Source organism: Columba livia, chromosome 1, assembly GCF_036013475.1.
Source record: "Columba livia isolate bColLiv1 breed racing homer chromosome 1, bColLiv1.pat.W.v2, whole genome shotgun sequence".
NCBI classification, from domain to species: Eukaryota; Metazoa; Chordata; class Aves; order Columbiformes; family Columbidae; genus Columba; species Columba livia.
Genome location: NC_088602.1, coordinates 184,911,475 through 184,931,317, shown reverse-complemented (window position 1 = coordinate 184,931,317; position 19,843 = coordinate 184,911,475). Strand labels below are relative to the sequence as shown.

General features: G+C 37.3%; 1 long non-coding RNA gene across 1 annotated transcript in view; it reads left to right on the top strand.

Annotated features, from left to right (window-relative positions):
* The window catches only part of LOC135578215 (uncharacterized), a 61,957-nt gene that overhangs the window by 23,264 nt on the left and 18,850 nt on the right, over positions 1-19,843 (top strand). The window lies entirely within an intron of this gene.

Below are 19,843 nucleotides of genomic sequence, written 5' to 3'. Positions count from 1 at the left end.
ACTTAGTTGTAATGCAAATATGCCAACACATACAGCCTTTATTTCCAGGTATATGCTTTAAACATTAAAAGCTAATGCCCTTACAGTACCTTCTAACAATTTGCATATACTGAATCCACTATGTAAGGCAAAAAATGCGACTTGCATAATGAATTGCACACATACAAAAAAGAAGGTATGCAAAACAAACACAGCGACTAGCTGAATGCTAATTACCTATAAGCAAAATCTGGAAATACTCAGTATGCAGAACCAATCAGTTTTTGCAGTGAAGACCTATAACTAATTTCCTCCAGGAAGAAAATTTTCCATTAGCTTTAGTGAATTTATATCCATTATAGAAAAGTTGTAGCTAAATAAATATTATTTTAGTTTAATTGGATTAAAAATTAGAAATGCAAATTCTGGTGCACCATGTCTCTAAGGCCTTGTCTCCCTTTTTATGGTAATACCCTTCTAATGGTTTAAGCCTATGAAGAAAAAACACTGAAGATTTTAACTAGCAGCTTTGCAGGGGGGCAGAAAGGAGCAAAGAAGATTTAGTGGTGAAAAGAGCAAATAAATAGGTGCTCCAAGATTAAAAAGAGGGTAGAAGTGCATGCTGAGCTGTTGAAAGACCTCTCTGTGTTTAAAGAAAAATATTGTTTGGTTCTTTCACCAGTGCATGATCAAAATAAGAGGTACAAATTAGTTCATGGCTGCTGAAGCTACAAAACATCATGCAGAGAGCTGTCTTTGGGAACGTTTTAATGAGGAGAAGAGGTCATCAGACTGTGACATTGCTTTTCAGAATTCTTCAAGAACAACACAGACTTCCTGTTCCAAATGTGGTAAAGAATAAAACAACCTTAGTAGTAATCGTACAACTTTTGAACTGTGTTCCTTGGAAATACTGTACCGTGCTCATTTTGTAGCTTTAGTTAGCTATCTCAAAGGAACTCTTCCATATTTTCCATGTGCCCTTATTTCAAAAGTACAGTGAAATGGTAGAGCTTCAACAAGGATTATATTTATAAAATAAAGTTTTATTCAGTCTTCTAAAGAGATTTTAATGTTTTCATTGCTCTAGGTGAAATGGTACACTGTGGCTCTGTTCATTAACATTTAGCATCAGTGCAAAAATCAAGGATTACCACATACAGTTTGAAAGGACATCCAGAATGACTTTGAAATTAAATTCACTACAATCTTAGTTTTGCAGCATTTCAAACGTGATTTTAAAATGTATAAGTTAAGTTAATGGCATTCCAGGTCAAATATCCCCCAGCCCAATAACAAGTCCCACATAGAATGTCATTATTTAAATTTGTGGCATACTGTAGATGCTGACTAGGATTGGAGAAGTCCACTGTAAATTTAATAAATAAGATGCATACTACAGTGCAGTTATTTGAAAAAAGCTTCCTTAAGGATACTTAGACTATTAGCAGAGAAAAGATACTGGTAAATCAAATAATTCTTCTAAGTTATGGGTATTATTAGCATAAATCTCACAACTGGAATGGCTTCAGGATTGCTAATAATTATAAAAATGCCAGTAACTAGCAACTGATGGTGATTCTCACTCCTGATAAACAATTGCTTTTGTGAAAGAAACAGGTATCAGAAGAATGATTCCTTAGCTTCTTTTTCAAAGGCTTCTAATAGTAAGAAAGAATATAAATGCGTGTCAAATAATGTTCACAAATCAGGTCCTGTAGTTAATAATTTGGCTAAAAAGTGACTTATCTGTTCTTTAAAATAGAAAGAGCTGTATTACAAACCAGCCCTTTTTATTTTAAAGATAGTTATAATAAAATTTCGTTTGGAAAAGGATCGTTAACAATGATACAAAGCTGGTGTAGATGGACTATTGCTCATGCCATAGAAATGCTGTTGTAATTCTTTCATTGCACATTCTTTTAACTTATAATGACTGTATTAAGAGAAGAAAGGATAACATGAGCCATAGTGTATGCCACTTGTCTCTTCCTTTTCCATCAAATAAAAGGAGAAAATGAATTTGGCACCTCTCTTCTGTAATCAGAAAGGAAATATCTGTCATAGTGGTTTCACTAAGCTTTTTTTCCAGTGTAAAGAGCACTGGCAACTGCCCATCATCTGAAGTATGTAATTCTAACCTGAATATTGAAAGTCTAAAGAAGAAACATGCATGTGTTTGTTAACAAAAGCGTGCTCTCATTAACAAATGTATTTAGTAATAAATATTTATATTTATGCCATTAATCTTACTACTTTAAATATTAATGATTACCAGGTCATTTCACCCTGCCACATTCTTCCATTAATAAGTTCATGTAAACATTTACACTAACTTTCTTTTCTGTGGTATAGTTTTCTTCTCCTTCACATGAGGTACTAAACAGACATTTGGAAATATTTTAGTTGTTTGTTTGGCCTCTAAAAAAAAATTCCAATGAAAATTTTTCCCACAAAGGTTAACAAGTTTGTTGGTTTTCAGTTTAAACCTTTAATCCTGTTTGAATGGATTGATGTCTTTTTCCTTGATTTACCAAATTCTTCTGTCAGTGATTAGGTCCTGGGAGTCTGGGTTAAAGTGAGATTTCTCCTATTCTTGTATTGTCATTCTAGTGCCCGTTATTCCCCCCCCGCCTCCCCCTTTCCATTTACACCACTGTATTCTATTCAATTACCATTGCTTGCTGAAAGAAGATGTCTTAGAAAGCCAATTAGCTGTTATGCATAGAGTTTTTAGCCAGCATGGTAGCAGTATTTGTTACAGAACTGTAAGCAAAGTATTGAAAAGTAAATGTTAAAAAAGAGAGAGGAAGGAAAAGGAGATTCTAAAATTCTGAGTTTTGCTTTCAATTATCCCAAACTACATCTACAGGCAGTAATGACAAGTGTAAGTTTTGCGAATCAACATGATAGGAGAAAAGATTCTTTGATTCAATGGATAAGCTGTGATGTAGAAATCCTGGAGCAGTTTTACTAGTAAGTATGCTTTTATAATTAGAGTATCAATGATTCTCCGTCTAATGCAAAAATGTTGTAGGGTCCTTTGATAGCAAATGTGGCCAAAACTTGGAAACTTTTATGTAACCATCATAAAACAAGGCACTACACAATGTTCCTGAATTAAATGCAATTAAATCCAATTCAGAACTTTGCTGAGTGCAACAGATTTCTACTGATCTAAACGAATTTAAAAGCTGCTACTTGATAAATATAGCTGTAAGCTTTGAGAAAACCCCACAATTACAGAGAATCGTAAAATCAGTTAGTGTAATCTAGTCAAACAAACAAACAAACAGTGTGTGTGTTTACTGTAATCAGAGTTTAAACTGCCAGTCTTCTGTCAAAATCTTTTTCGGTAAAGAAAACAAACCAAACCCATAACAACATCCACAAGTATTATTTTTTTTTTTTTTTTTATCAATATGAAGTGATGTTCTTTATTAAACAGCAAACAGATATCCTCAAAATAGAATGATACATAAACTAAAACATCTGTAAGATTGTATAAACTTTATGGCATATGCGTATAACTAATATTATTCGTTGAGTATTTATTTGTACTACTATTAGCAATTTGCTATCCATTAATAAGTTTATGGGTTTCATGCTTATATTTTATCTTTTTAATGAAAATGTATGAACTGTAGTTTTATTTCAGACTGTCTTCAAAAATATTTCATATTTTTTCATTTAACAAGTGACTTAAGATGTACTTACACAGGCATCTTCTTTAGAAATATTTTGTAAAATTCAAGTCTTTATATAACACTTTTGAAATTCTATCAAATATCAGTTGTACAGAAAAATAATCGATAGTTATATCAAAATTATTTTTGCAGCTTCATTTTATCCAGTTTTGGTTTTCCGTGTGAGGTTTTGTTTTTGTTTTTGTTTTTTAATAAGCTAACATCTGCAATATATTTGGAATAGACACATGTCATTTTGGGCAAAGTATTACAGCAGATCTTGAAAATGGAAGGGCAACCCCCATAATACAGCAAAGTTTTATTGGGAAGTTTCCGTTGAAGAATGCAGTATTTTAAACACAGCACTTTCTATACAGATGGCACTCTAAATATCTACTGGTACTAAAGGAAATGTCTGTTGGTACCAAAGTAGTTGCATATGTGATTTAATATTGCTGGATTGAATCCAGTATACCCCATATCTTGTTGGATTGTCCCTTAAAATTTCAATTCAGTGAAAAAGGACCGTTCCCGTGAATTACTATTGAGCAGTGCTTAGCAAGCAGATGTATACATCTATGTATATTATTGAGCACTCCGTAAAACAGCCTGCTGAGTTACCTTGCCATGCATACTTTATGATCTTGTCAAGACTTGTGAAAGGTATTTTATGAATGTGAGACATACAGAAGGACAGTCTAGCTGCTGTGCACTGCTATGGAAATAATTTAGCAAATGGTTGTAAGAATGACCTGGTGTTACTATAGGGAGCTTGGAGACATTATGCATTGCTGAGTTATTGTTTGGATGAAGCACGAACCTAAGATTGAGTTTCATTGCAATCACCACAGATTACACGGTAATTTTATCAGGAATAGGAATGCTGAGCCCTGTGCACTAGCCAAACTCCAGATGAATTGATTGGATTCTACTTTTGCAAGAAAATACTTCCATGGGGGTTTCTTACTTCCTAACCTATTGCATATGGCTTTGTAAAAAGCTGCTATGAGTCACAGGTTGTTTCACATACCCATAAATCATACAGTTACATAATTCACCCGTAAACCATACCTTGGGTTTGAGGATATACATACAACCTTCTTAAAAGTCAGTGCTTTGTACAAAAATAAGAGAGACCATTTCTAAAATGTGTTTCCATAAAGAACCATGTAGTCATGTGTACTGTGAGACAGGTGAACAAAGGGGATCCTAAGTCATAACATTCTGTAAAAGATAGCAGATGTAATGAATGCAGAATAAAACTTGAGACCTCGGTGACAGGTGTTTCTTCTACTGATGTTAATTTTTACATACATATATTTAAACCTTTATATTTATTTATAGTACAACAGTGTACGTGTAATCAATCACTTAATTAGGTCGAAGGTTTCTAGAGTGCCAAGACAGGTGCGCTGATCTTTACTTCTGTCAGCAGAGAGCAGTTGGATGGAATTTAGTCTTCTCTTGCGAGTAATTCTGCTTGTCCTCGGGACCCTCTGCACATTCCTCCCATGCAACTCTGCAGGTTCATGCTCAAAGACTGAAAGGTGAAAAAGGAGAAAGTAATTCAGAAATCTAACAGAAGTAGCCTAATAGACAGTCAAAGTGCAGCGAGGCAAGGGCAGCACAGTACTTGAAGGGGCCCTGATATGTGAGGGTAAATGGCCTTAGAGTCTGTCGTAAGAGCCAGTAATTTAGGAGGCCCAACTTCCATTTTGTGGCAGTCATGAGAAAATAAAGTATATCCCAAAAGAAGAACAAGAAGGAAACTCTCTGAGTAAAAAGTATTGGCCTGTTATCCTCATCAGTGCAGCACAGAAAGAATATTACTTGGGAAGAATAATAAGAGAGGATAGACCCAGAGGGCAGGCAAATAGTGAGACATACAAAGAATGTACAAGATCCTCATAACTGATGTTATTAGCCTGATGCTACCATTTTCATACTCAAACTGGTAGCTTAAACTTAGTAACTATTCCTTGGTGGTGGCATTTATTAAAGTCTCATCACTACATTTAAAACCCTGGTTCTGGGACTCATTTAAATGGTTTTAACTATGGGTAGAAAGAAGCTTTGATCCTCCTTTCTATAGCACTTTTGAGTATCACTCCATGACTGATTACTGGTGAGTTGAGAGAGAAGTTCTACCTGGTGCCATGCACATACCATATCAACACCACCCAGAATGAGAAGTTAGGTAGCATGTGCTTATATTTCTTTCCAATATACTGTAGCACACTTGTCCTGCTTATATTAAATAAAAGCTTCAGACATTTTTCTGTTTCTCTTTTTCTCGGACTTGAAGATACATATCTTAGCTTTAAAATTGGAATGTGTGCACTGAATGTAAACCCTTGTTCATTCTCTAAGCTTTGAATATGAGTAATGAGAAACTGTGTATAGTGTCCACCACACCTAAGTCTTTTCAGCTATCTGGGGACATGCTTTTCTATTCATATGCCATGACTCTTCAGGGTTGAGAAGACAAAAATGAAGCATGTGTAAAAAGAGGAGGATAAAAACCTCAGGTTTTTGTTCCTCTAAAGCTGCATTCACAAAATGATATTTATAATCTTATCCAGGTTGAAGTTTGAACAGTTTTTGCAGATGTTGTAACTTTCTAGCAAGGAAGCTGCAAAACTACAGACATCATTTCTACAACATTGTAGATCAGAGTAGAATCATGAGAGATCAAGTGTCCTGAGAAGTGAGCTGTGAATGCAGGAAGTATATATTGGCATTTACTCCATAACATAGCTCAGCACCGAGTCTATCCATCCACCTGCCTTGTCATACCAGAACCTATCATGAGGGAAAAGAGATCTCGAGCAAGGAAGCAAATAATCACAAATATTTGTCAGGATAGTGCACCCCTAGAGAACAATGTTATGCTCAATGCCTGAAGCTGATGCGTTAGAATACAAATTATCCTGAAACATACAGGAGGAAATACTTGGGTTGCATTTAATGTTATTTAATAATATCTGTGTACTCTGGTAAACCTGATAGAAGCACCTATTGTTTAGATTGTCTAAAATTTTTAACCACATGATTCTTTATGAACTATTAACTGTTTGTGTTGAAATGTTCTCATCTGTGGACATGGCTCCAGGCAAATTTCTATGTGCATGTGAAAATTTCTGTAGAAATAGCGCCATCATTTCTGAGAGCAAGGTTATGGAAAAAAATACATAAGGCCAATGTTATAATCTTTTCTAGCTCTCTATTTGAAAAGTAGTTGTGCTACTATGAGGTAGAAATTGTGCTTTACTTTTGTCCAGAAGGCTATTGAAGATCAGAAAGCTCTCTTTCCGCCCCCCGCCCCCCCATAATAATAATAATAATAAAAAAAATCCCAGATGATTACATTAAACAGTTCTAGATCGCACATCATATCTTGGGGCTTGTTAAACTACAGCAACAAAACTCTTGTGTCCCTTTGAGCATCGTTCCAGCCTATATTTGCAGAAACTAAAGAACAATTTTTGTGTAGCTGCTCCTTTGCCTGCCGGAGGTCACAAAAGCAGCATCAAAGAGAGGCTTCAGCTTCCTTTCCAAGGCTCCCCTTGGTACAGAGAGAGGGAGATGGAGAAGAGCTCAGAGACAGGAAAGTCAGCTACTGAAAAGTTTGGAAACATCAGGAACTTAAAACTGGCCAGCAGGTATTCACGCTGCATAGTCAAGGCTGTCTGCTGGAGGAATTTTTGCGCTCTTCATCTTACTTAATATGAAGCAACTGTGCTTCTGGTAGCAAGTCTGCTGCATACCTTGTTGCAGATTCCTCAGCAAAAATATAAGAATGACAGGATTCTGCCTGGCTCTTGATTTTTGTGGTTGGCCACTGCCAAGTTAGCCTGTGGTTCAGAGTACGATGAGCTGTCATTTTTTCCTATATGAAGATCACTCTTAATGTGTTAGAATGCAAGGGCTCTTTGGGACGTTATGATGTAACTATTTATGTCATTGGCAGCTTTTATCAACTGCATATCCCTGCTTATTGAATGTGTTACTTCTTTTTCCTTTCCCTCCTCAATATTTGGCATTACTAAGTTTAGTACTTGGTGTAAAAACACAATCATGTGTATTCATCAGAAATGCAGCTCCTAACAAGTATTGTGACCACACATACAATGAAGGTGTATTTGCTAGTATTATGCTCTTTTCTCTTTTCCTTGATGCCTCTCTCCCTCAAGTTATGTAAAAAGGACAGTATCTCACACATTCTCTCATCCAAAAAAGCTTTTTAGCTTTTGAACTTCTATCTGAAGAGTTAGGAAGCTTAAATGCAAACTATGATTGAAAAAAAAAAAATCATTAAATAGCATGGGGTTTTTTGTACAGTTATTGAACTCAATGGATTCGTAACACTGTTTTAAATATGCTTTGGATAAGGAGAGACTGTCAAACTTATCTAATCTGAGTTTGTACTCTACTGGATACAGTGTATTTTCATTAGAGGGTCCAATGAAACTTGAATTTGTTCTTCATTCATCTGAAAGTTCTTTATTCTAACACGTCACGGAGAGCATTGCACTATATTGTCTAGGAGGTCCTAAGGCCAGTACTGAAGGGACACCTAAGAGTCTGCCAGAGACCCAGTTTGGCTAAGGAAGAAGCCAGTCCCTGTCCCCATGGTGCTGAGACAGCCACACCAATATAGGGGTGACTGCTTCTGAGTGGAAGTGAGAACTCTAGAGGGTACCACATATTACACCTTTTGATCTTAATGAGCTGCTTCTGTGTTGGTGGGTCACTCTACTTGCAGTGCTGAGGTGTCCATTGGCTGTGGGAGGGCTGGGCAGATTGTACATGGTTAGCCTGGGCAGTGAAGCAGCCCCTGGAGGGATCCAAAGTCAGAGTTTCTGGCAATACACCTAGTTTTGATCAGGATTCATGCAGACTCTCAGCAAAGGTGGACTATCTTGAGAGGTAAGCTCTGGGAACAAATATGAAGAGGGCTACATGGAGACTTCCTCACCATCTCTAGGCCATATAATGGCCCAGGCATTTAATGTCATCTACCCTTGCTGCTTCACTGTATCAGGGACTTCATGAGGTCGTGCCACAAATCAAGAAACAGAGGTTGCTTCTTCCATCTGTTTGGGTGGGACAGGACACTCTTGTCTTGACAATATCAAATGTATTGATCAAAGGACTGTGTGTTTATTCCTTTATTGTTGGTGGTGGAGAGCATTAGTTTATTTTATAGAGTTACACAGTTCTTTAAGCATATATCTTTTTAGGCTGAATTATTAATGTGCATGCTCTTATGTTTTCAAACATAACTGAGTTATGTGAATGGAAAAAAATAATAAACTAAACTAAATTGAGGAGCTACATCATTCATCTCTGGACTCTAGACTGATGGTAAAATTTGCTTCATTAATATAGCCCCGAAGAGCCCCTGAAGAGACTAAACTGTCCAATGAATGGGATCATCTTTCCCCCCCAGCAGCCCTCACACAGAAAAGTTTCCATTGCACTGGTAATTACCAGATCTTTTGACTTTGGCTCTGTGGGCTGGAAACCTAAATCTCAGCATGTAAGCAGATTCTTCCTAAGCTGAAAATATACTTTTCAAATCAAATTAAACATTCAATGTCAATATGCAGACTGATCATTTACAAAACTATAATATTTTTAAAGAAATGGTTATACATAATCTTCAGAGGCCCTAACGCTTTCATTAACAAAATTGATAGTAATAATCAGTATTCTAATACACTAGTTGAACATGTGCTGTCTTCATTTACACTTTGAGTGCTGTAGGACAATGTTTCTCAGTTATGAACTGTGGATTGTTGCTGGTCTGTAAGATATCAAGAAGTGATTAATGAAATTTTTGCAAAAAACACCATATATGAAGATGTATAACTGAAGAAAATAGAGAAAATAAGTTAAAAAAGAGAATGTTCACACTTTAATATGTATTTCAGGCTAAGAGATTAAATGATCTTTGATTTAAACAAACAAATGAAACCAAACTCTGGAACAAACAATCTAAGAAAATATTCCTTTGAATAAATTATTGGGATTTTCTATCCTGTAATCCTGAATCTGCCATTGATGCTGAAGGCAGGAAGAGGCACTGATGTGGAATTTTCAAACCCCCTTGCTGACTGAGGAGCACATGTCCCTGCTGAAAGGCAGTGGGACTTCTGTTATGGAAACATTCTCCTTGGAATTACATCACAACATTATGTTAGCTAATAAATGTTGTTTATATTGTAAACCAGTTGTGGCTCCAATGCGTTTTAGCTTGGGCAGAAACTGTGCATGTGTTTACATGAGTGTGCATGTGCTCATTCAAAACACACCAAAAGTCAAAGAGAACAATATCCTACAATACAAATGGGTAAAGACTATTCCTTATTATGATAGTGCTAATAAGGTGAGAATATCTGATTGTTATACCCTGGAAAATGGAAAAAATGACACCTTGCAAAAGGCTTTGTGACGTTATACTATGTACTCCTTTCCATGCTCAACCCAAGCTGCCACATTTTTGTCTCTGCAAGGTTGGGATTAGCCAGTTAAATCTCACATTTTAGTTTTTTTTTTTTTTTTTTAAATAATAATCTATGAAAACCTGCTATGTATTGTAACATGCTGTAACTTTTTATAATCTGCCTTCGTTTTTTCATGTTAACTCTTCTTTATATGCTATTTCTTTTGGGTTATGTTGCTATTGCATGTCAGTAATAGTGACATGGAGTAGCTATGACAGAAGGACAAAGAAAGATATCAATAAGGTTATTAAGTTCTAGTGAGGATGGACCCCCTTATCCTCAGTATAAACCCACCCTTACTGAATATCCCCCAAAATAAAATGATTTTGGAAATTTTCAAGATGAGCTCTTGAACTACAATGCCCATTAGTCTTCTGATGTGTTCACTGTTTGTTTCTAACCACTAATGCTACAAGTCAAGAAACAAATTTATTTTTAACCTCTCTGTGCTTCAGTGACTCCTGTGTAACAAATTTTCTGGTCTTTGAAAGCTATGTCTATGTCTTCTCTGTTTGTGGCACAGAGAACATGGGAGCTGCATGGCTTGCTAAGAATCTATGGGTTTGAAAAAAATTTCATTCTGGAAGAGAAGCCAGATTATTTTCTTGTGCTAGTGGTCACATTAAAATTGGATGACATTTATGGCAACTAGGTGCCTGAAGGATTGTATGTAGTTATTAGGATATAGTAATATATTTTGTAGGGCTAGTACTGTTCTGGTGCAGTGGGGCCTTATACAGTTGGTTGGTGAAGTTATTAATTATGTACACTGCACAGGACACAATCCCATCTCCCCAGAAATGCTCTTCTCTGTTTCCTCAGAAGAACAGAATAATTGACCATAGTGGATCACACCAGGCATCTTTCTGGCTCGATATTCTGTCTCCAGCAGCTGGTAGGAGCATAAGCCTAGATAAGAGACAAAGAACATCTCCAGAAACAAATCATACTCCTCCAGGAAAAAAATCTCAGGTCACGCAATCTGTGGGTCAGTTCACTTCTGACCCAGAGATATGGTGTAGTTGTAATTTATATCCCTTGGTGGTTTTCCTTTAATTAACCCAGTGACTTTTCAAACCTATAAAAATTTTTGCTATGCAATCCTCTGACAAAAAGTAACACAGTTTAGACATAAGTTATGTCTAACACCTTTGCTGTTCTTTTCAGCACCTTTCAACTTCTGCGGTGTTTCTACACAAATAGATGAGAATGATACAGTATTTGGGGTATGGATACACTGTGAATTTAAGCCATGACATTACCTTGTTTTCTGTGTGGTTTGTTTCTAATATTGTGCTTGCTGGTTTGATTACTATGACCATTGTATTTTACATCTTAGAGAACTGCTGTTTTTAGCTTTAAAATCCTTTCCCCAGTGGTAACAACTAGTTCCATAAGAGCCTCTGCCAATAGAGTACAAAGGTAGAAATGTGATCCACCAAGTACATCACATAATTTTTGCTGACAGCAAATTTCATTAACCATTTTTAACTGACCAGTCAATGTCATGAGACCTTTCAGTTATACTACCTTTTATAACCAGCAAATTTTGTTACTTTCTTCTGTACAGTTTCTAGAGACTATTTCTGAACACTTGTAGCATCCAGTGATACCTCTTAGATTTTGCTAATAGCTTTCATTGAGAAAACTGACAACTTATCTCTACTTTTATTTTCCTATTTATCAGCCTGATATTAATCCTGATGATGAGCTCTCTTATTCTGTGCCATAGTCCTCTTTAGCCACCTTTCATGAGGGAACTTCCTAAAAACCATTCAGAAGTCTCAGTGAAATGTGCAAGCTGCCTTCAGTTTTTCCACATGTTCAGTGATTCCCTCAAAGAAATGTAAGAGATTTGTAAGGCAGGGTCATTTTCAGCAAAAAACTCATCAGCTCTATCTCCTTGAATTGTTACAGGTATTGTATGTGTCTGACAGTCTCTCCCTTTTACAACTCTACCACTTTGTTTGGCCTGAGCATCAGATCCACAAGTGCAGTCAATGTAAGAAAGGACTAACACTAATCTTTCCCTTAGATGAAGCTGGCAACAAATCTTAGAGCTTTCTCCTCAGCTTCATAAAGAGGCAAGATAAGGTGGCTACATGCACAGCCAGCACCATTTTTGTGGGTCATCAGCTGAAAGTTTACTGATGCTGCCCTTTCTCTATGTCTTTTTACACTTGTACTTGAGGCTGGCCACTTCTACAGAAGGTCAGCATGACACACAGCCTTCATGGTGGTGTAGGCAATAATATTCAGTTGTCCCATGCACATATTGTTAGGCCGCCACCCAATGCATTTGAACACAATGCTGGTGTAGAGTGGAGGTAGGAAGCCCACAGTGAAATTTAGGGTGATGGTCAGGCCCTACTGTCACAACAGACCATAGGTATTACAGACCATTATAACCAGTAGCTGCTATCCTGTCTCACCACCTGCTGCCTTCATAACATGACCTAATTGTCATAAGGGTATTGGGTTTTACTGAACACCTTCAAGCGAAACAGCTTTCTTTGGTTCTAGGTATTTCCCAAATCATAGAATCATAGAATGTTCTGAGTTGGAAAGGACTCACAAAGATCATTGAGTCCAGCTCCTGTCCCTGCATATGACAACCCCACAGTTCACATCATGTGTCTGAAGGCATTGTCCAGTCTCTTCTTGAACATTGTCAGGCTTAGGGCTGTGACACCTCCCTGGGGAGCCTGTTCCAGTGTTCCACCACCCTCTGGGTGAAGAACCTTTTCCAAATGTCCAACCTAAACCTTCCCTAGCACATCTTCCTGCTGTTCCCTTGGGTTCTGCCATTGGTCTCCAGAGAGAAGAGATTGGTGCCTGTCCCTCTTCCTTCCCTTGTGAGGAAACTGTAGACCACAATGAGGTCTCCCATCAGTCTCTAGGCTGAACAAACCAAGTGACTTTAGTCTCTCCTCATATGGCTTCCTCTCCAAATGCTTCACCAAATTTGTGAAGACCAATGACCGTGTTGTCATTCAGACGTTTTTCAATAACTCCCAGAATAATCTTCTCCATGATTTTGCCAGGTGCAGAAGTGAGGCTGACAGGCCTGTAGTTGCCAGGGTCATCCCTGTTGTCCTTTGAGATTGGGACAATGTTTACCAGCTTCCAGTCAACTTGGACTTCTCCAGATTTCCAGGAGCACTGAAAAATTTCAGTGAGTGGTTTTGCTATGACATCAGACAGCTCTTTAAGCACCCTTGGGTGAATCCCATCAGGCCCCATTTTCTTGTAGGGATCTCTCTGCAGTAGCAAACCCTGTACAAGTTCTGGATTGATTGAAAGTTTATTGTTCATACAGCCAGAGTTCTCTCTACTTTCTAACACTGTCAGTTGTTAAAGAAAGACTGGAAACAGTATAGATGGGCAGTAATGAAGATTTTGGTAGGAGGTTTTCTTCAAAAACTTGTTTCTGTGTGAATGGTAATCAAGAAAAAAGTTTGTATATGAGATCTTGCTACTGACTTGCCTTTGAGACCTGTATTTTTTAAAAGTTGACAGCAGGGGACTCTACATTTTCTTTTGCTGCAACTCCAGCCTGATCCCTCTGCTGTAGTGACCTCTACACTTATTTTGTCTTTCAGTGTCTTAAAATTTAGTTTTCTGTGCCGTCATTCACATTGAACCATGAAAAGAAGATACATATATATTTATAATGATAAAAGAGAAAGAATTTCTTGACTGTTATGGTCTTCTTACACTTTATTAGCCAAGTGTACATTTACCTTCACCCTTACAGGTCTCCCTGTGGTGGCTCTGAGCTCTGCTGATCTTGTAGACAAATGATGGAAACATCTGACTTAGAGTTTTTTAGAATCAAAGAAGACTGAGAGGGAAAAGACCTACTAGGTCATTTTGTCCATCCCCTGCCAATACAGGATCATGACCTACTGTACAATAACTTCACTAATGTTTTGCCAAGTCTCAATTTAAACGAATCAAAAGATAGGGATTACACCACTTTCTTTGAGACAATATACCCCTGTTGCTTTGTATTCTTTGTGAAGAATTGTTATGATACTCTACTTAATATTGTTTCTTTCTTGGTGTTTATATTTTTTTCATATACATTGTGTTAAAACTTCTACATTTGTCATGTAATTCTTTTGACCTTTCTTCATAACTCAGGTCCTAAATCCCTTATCAATGTTTGCTGTTTATTTTCATTTAATTTACCCTCACTTTATTCATCTTTCTGGTATAGGCTGCTCAATATGTACTTCTCATTAGATTATTCTAGGTGTGATTCTCAGGTGTTAATGTTCTACAGCAAGGCTTTTGCCTGAGTCATAATGTGATGCATATGGATATGTAATTCCAAATCTCCTGGGTGTCCCCCTTTATAGCTTAATGTTGCTGTATGACCAGTTCTCATTCTTGTCTTTTATTGCACCAATATACTTTTTGCACACTGCTGAAATCCTATTTTAGTGAATTATCCTTCCAATTTTCCAGTAAGCCCACTTGTTCATTAGCTTCATCAGTTAGTGTTTTAACTCATCCTACATATTTCCCCATGTCCTTTTGTAATATGCAGAACTTTTTTTTTTTTTTCAGAATTTCTGTATCTTATGTTTTACTCAAACTGAAGAGAAAAAAAATGCCAGACTTTGAGTTACATAAACTGTATTGAATTTTAAAAAAATCAATTTATTCTTTCCTGGAGCCACAAAGACTAAAGTGCTATAAAAGTAAATATACATTTATTGCTTGGCATTGCTGCAGATCAAAGTCAAGGTTCTTTGGATAACCTCACTGGATATTTCCAAACCAGTATAATTTTACCTTTCATTTAGACATAAGCCTTATGCAAAATTCTTATGAGTTTGTTTTTTTTACTCTTAAATAACTCAGCTTTTAAATTTCTTCCATTTGCCTTGGAATTCTTTGACTTGTTGATCTGACTAGAAAATTTTTAAAGCTTCAAACTATTAACAGAAAGAAATATAAAAAAGATATTACATGTTTTTCTTGTGCTGCTACTTGATCAGTTATGAAGAAAGCGGCATAGGAAGAGGCAAACTGTTTTAAATGACTGTGGAAATTAAGCAGGATTAAGCTTATTTAGCTATTTGTAAGCTGTTATTCAAAGCATAAGTTGGATTTCAGTTTTAAAATATTAGTTTAACTTTTTACTTTTTTAATTGCAAAATTGCTGAGATATACAAAACTTTTATAAATGGAAATATACTTGAAATTTCTGTATGGGTTTTATATGTAACATTTGTATATGTCACTGTTCTCCTCCCCCACTCATATAACTAGAGGACCATAAATACACATTCCTTAATAAACATGTTTTCCTTCGCTGTCAAACTTGCTCCAGGCAAGAAATTGGCAAGCAAAGAGTTAACAAAAAAGTCAATGAAATGTGAAAAAGTCTAGTCCTCTATGTGTACAGAAACAATATTTGTGGTGATTTAGATGTCTTTTATGTTTCTATTGCTCAAAAATAGACTTTTTTTTGATTGAACATTTACAGTTATCCATTGACTGAAATAGATGACTGCCTTAGGGCATTTTTGAAGGGGAAAATGAAAAGAAGAATGTTTTAAGTCCTTTGTTCAGAAATGCTGCTCTGCATATCCAGTAATTTTTTTAATACAAAGACATACCAGTCAATGGGGAGTTTTGTCTGCAAAAGGACTGCAAGATTAGGTTCTTAGCATGCAGGTGTGACCAGCAAACAGGCATGATAAGACTGCAGTGACTGGTAAGGGGCAGTTACAGCCTTCTTGTCAGTGTTCATATTTCATATTTGAGTACTTTGGCCAAAACAGGAGAGAGGACCAGCAAGGGAAGCAAGCCCAGCTAGGCCCATGGATAAGGCAGCCTGGTGCTCAGACAGAAGAATAAGGCGATCTTCTGGGAACATGGGAAGACTTTGGTTTTGCTGAGCTGTAGTATGGAGCTGTCTGCGCACGTAATTAATCCAGGGCCTGTGTATTAAAGGCCGTGTACAAAGACTAACCATCTACTCTTTGTGGCTAAAGAGCAGCGTTGGCAGTTAGGAGATATAGCAAGTTGCTGCTCTTTATTTCTGAATCAGCACAGATGAGTTAGCTGAATTGTTTCTCAGCTTTCCTTCCTGCTTGTATCTGTTAGAAGAGGCTGCTGTGAGAAGTAATGTGGCAGTTTTTGTCATGTATTTACATTAGAATCTCAGTTGAAGGTGCTCTGAAAGAACAAAGCCTGATCCTTGTCCTAACATATATTCTGGACACTCAAGCTGTGCTCTGTGAAGAATCGCAAGGGTCAATGTTACTGGAGTAAGTTTTAGAACTGATGTTTATTTTGTGAGAAAAAAGAACAGGGGATGTTGGAGTGTTTTTATTCAGTTACAGTAATCCCCTATTTTGTGCATATTAGCCATTGAAAAAGCCTTGATCAAAAGGAAAAAAACCTACAAGGCTTTCTTCTCCACTGCTGCTGCTGGCACTACCAAAAATGTTCTATGTAATGTTTTAAATTTTTTATTGTGTTGTTGGATACATATTGACATCTTAGCTCATAACAGCTACTTAATGGCTATTATAGTTTAACAGTTTCATAAAATGCATTTTTAAAAAGACCCTAAACAGGCATTTACATAACGAGAAGAAATTTGGTGTGTCAGAAACATAAAACACATTTTAAAACGTCTTGTTGATATACATTGGAACATTGGCTAAATTAATAAATTCCATTTTATTGGATTGGATTGGTTTGGATTGGAATAGAATAGAGTAGAATAGAATAGAATAGAATAGAATAGAATAGAATAGAATAGAATAGAATAGAATAGAATAGAATAGAATAGAATAGAATAGAATAGAATAGTTTGGTTGGAAGGGACTTACAACGATCATCTAGTCCAACTGCTTGACCAATTCAGGGCTGAAGGAAGTTGTTTTGTTTCTTTGTTGTTGAATCTAGAGAGTGACATGAATGGCATCATGAAGGGTAGATCAAATGTAGACTAAGGAAAAAGCAAAATCATGCCTGGCCAAACTGATAGGATTCTATAGTGAGATGATGAGCTCAGTAGACAAGGGGAGAGCAGTGTATGTTGTTAAGCTTGACTTTAATAAGTCCTTTGAAACTGTGTCCCATAGTATCATCATAAACAAATCAACAAATTATTGAGTACACCGTATATGGTGAAGTAAATTGAAAATTGATTGAACTGCTGAGCTTCAAGTGCTGTGATCAACATCACAAAGACTATGTGGAGACCAGTAACTAGTGTTTCCCTCAGGGGTCAATACTGTGTCAAATATTTCTCAACATCTTCAGTAATAGCCTAGATGATGGGTCAGAGTACAAGTTTGCAGAAAATAGAGAATCAAGAGGACTGATTGCTATACCAGATGACTGTGCTGCTCTTCAGAGAGGCAATCTGTAAAAATGGGGTGCTATGAATCTCAAGAAATTCAACAAATGAAAATGCCAAGTCCTGCACTTGGGGAGGAAAAACTTCGCCCACTAGTGCAGCCTACTGCTGACCATCTGGGAAGCAGCTTTGCAGAGAAGGTCCTGGGGCTCCTGGTGGACCATTAGCCAGCAACGCAGTCTTGCAACAAAGAAGGAAAACAGCCTCTCTTTGGGTGCATCAGGAACAGCATTGCATCACCTGCAGGTTGAGGGTGTGATCTTTTGCTTTTCCTCAGCACTGGGAAAACTACAACTGTAGTGCTGGGTCCAGTTCAGGGTTGCCTGGCATGAGAAAGACATGGACATACTGGATCGAGTCCAGTAAAGGGTCACAAAGATGCTGAAAGATTTGAAGCATGTGAGTTATGTGGAGGGAGTGAGAGAGCCAGGATTGTTCAGTGTAGAGAAAGCCCAGGAGGATCTTCTTCATACGTATAAATATCTGATGGGGGTAGTAAAAAAGGTGGACCCAGGTTCTTCCGAGTGATGCCCAGTGACAGACCACAAGGTAAAAGACACAAACTGAAATGGAGGAAATTTTAGTTCCCCCATTTTACTGTGAGCATGGTCGAACACAGGAATAGGTTGCCTGGGGAAGTTGTGGAATCTCTGTCCTTGAAGATATTTTAAACTCAACACGGTCCTGAGCAATGTGCTGTGGCTGATCCTGCTTTGAGCAGGTCAGTTGGATTAGATGATGCCCAGAGGTCCTTTCCAACCTCACCCATGATGGGATTCTGTGGTTCAGACAGTTCATTGTACTATACTTTGTTGTGGTCATTAGAGATTTTGGAAAACTTCTTTCTTTTTTTTTTTTTCCCCTTACTTTTCAGAGAAAATCAGGTCATCAATAAACAAAAGGCAGTCCACATCATGGTGTATCACTTCACAGAATCACAAAATCACAGAATGTTAGGGATTGGAAGGGACCTCAAAAGATCATCTAGTGCAATCCCCAAGTCGGAGCAGGGAACACTTAGGTGAGGCTACATAGGAAGGTGTCCAGGCGGGATTTGAATGTCTCCAGAGAAGGAGACTCCACAACTGCCCTGGGCAGCCTGTTCCAGTGTTCTGTTACCCTTACTGAGAAGAAGTTTCTTCTCAAATTTAAGTGGAACCTCTTGTGTTCCAGTTTGAACCCATTACCCCTTGTCCTATCATTGGTTGTCACAGAGAAGAGCCTGGCTGTTTTGTTTTCTGTTTATCTGATAGTGTTTGGTCTCCAGGGCCCAGGCCAAGGAACAGGAGATCTCATGTATCATGCTGTGCTCACACTGCAGTGAACTAGTGATGGTGTTCAAGCCTCACTGTATTTCCTGGGGACAAAGACAGTATACACTAGTATAAATGTGCTTTTAGTTTAAAGGGTTGGAGGCTGATCCTACAAACCCCTTCTACCATGGGTAATTCTAAAAAAAAAGTTTTCTTCCTCAGAGCCATTAATTTTGAAAGGGTTACTCTTTGCACAAACCAGTCATTCTGTTGTATGTGGCTATTTGGAAACTGGACTGTGAAAATATTTCTTCTTCTAAACATAGAATGATAATGTGGATGGTTGTTAGCAATGCAATTCCTCCAGCAAATGGGAATGGTTACTGCATACAGAATCGGTTTTACCTTCATTACTTCTCGAGAGGTTACTTAAATATCTATCCTATCTGCTATAGAGAAAGTAAGAAACAGAATGTGGAAAAATGAAGGCTTCTCATATCAATTGTGTTCCTTTTTTTTTTTTTTTTTTTTAACTGGCAGTTGTTCCTATTTTCAAGTGTTTGTTTCTACTTTAATGAGGATACCAACTTTCATCCAGTGAGATGTGTGGGTCACTTTGTTATCGCACTTGCACACACCAAGGCAGTACACCAGCTGGAAATTTTGACTTTCAGCTGAATTATTTTCCTGCAGAAAATGGCTTTCCTTTTGACATATTTTAATGTACTTGCACACTGAGAGGAAGAGTGGGTGAACAGAAAACAGACTGTTTTAATAACCCAGCAGTCACCTTTGAGATTCATACATGTCCACTTTTTTCTTGCGTTTGTACCTAATCCCAAGAGACTGGTACCTGGCTTCCCTTGGAATAACAAAGTCGGTCACAAACCTCCAAACATGATTGTTAACTGAATGCCAACTGTTTCTTCTCATCTTTTTTTTTTTTTTCAGCAGTATGTTAGAGATTGTGTCCTTATGGGTGCCTTATAACCATAACATTAATTTGGATTTATATTTAAGGATTCT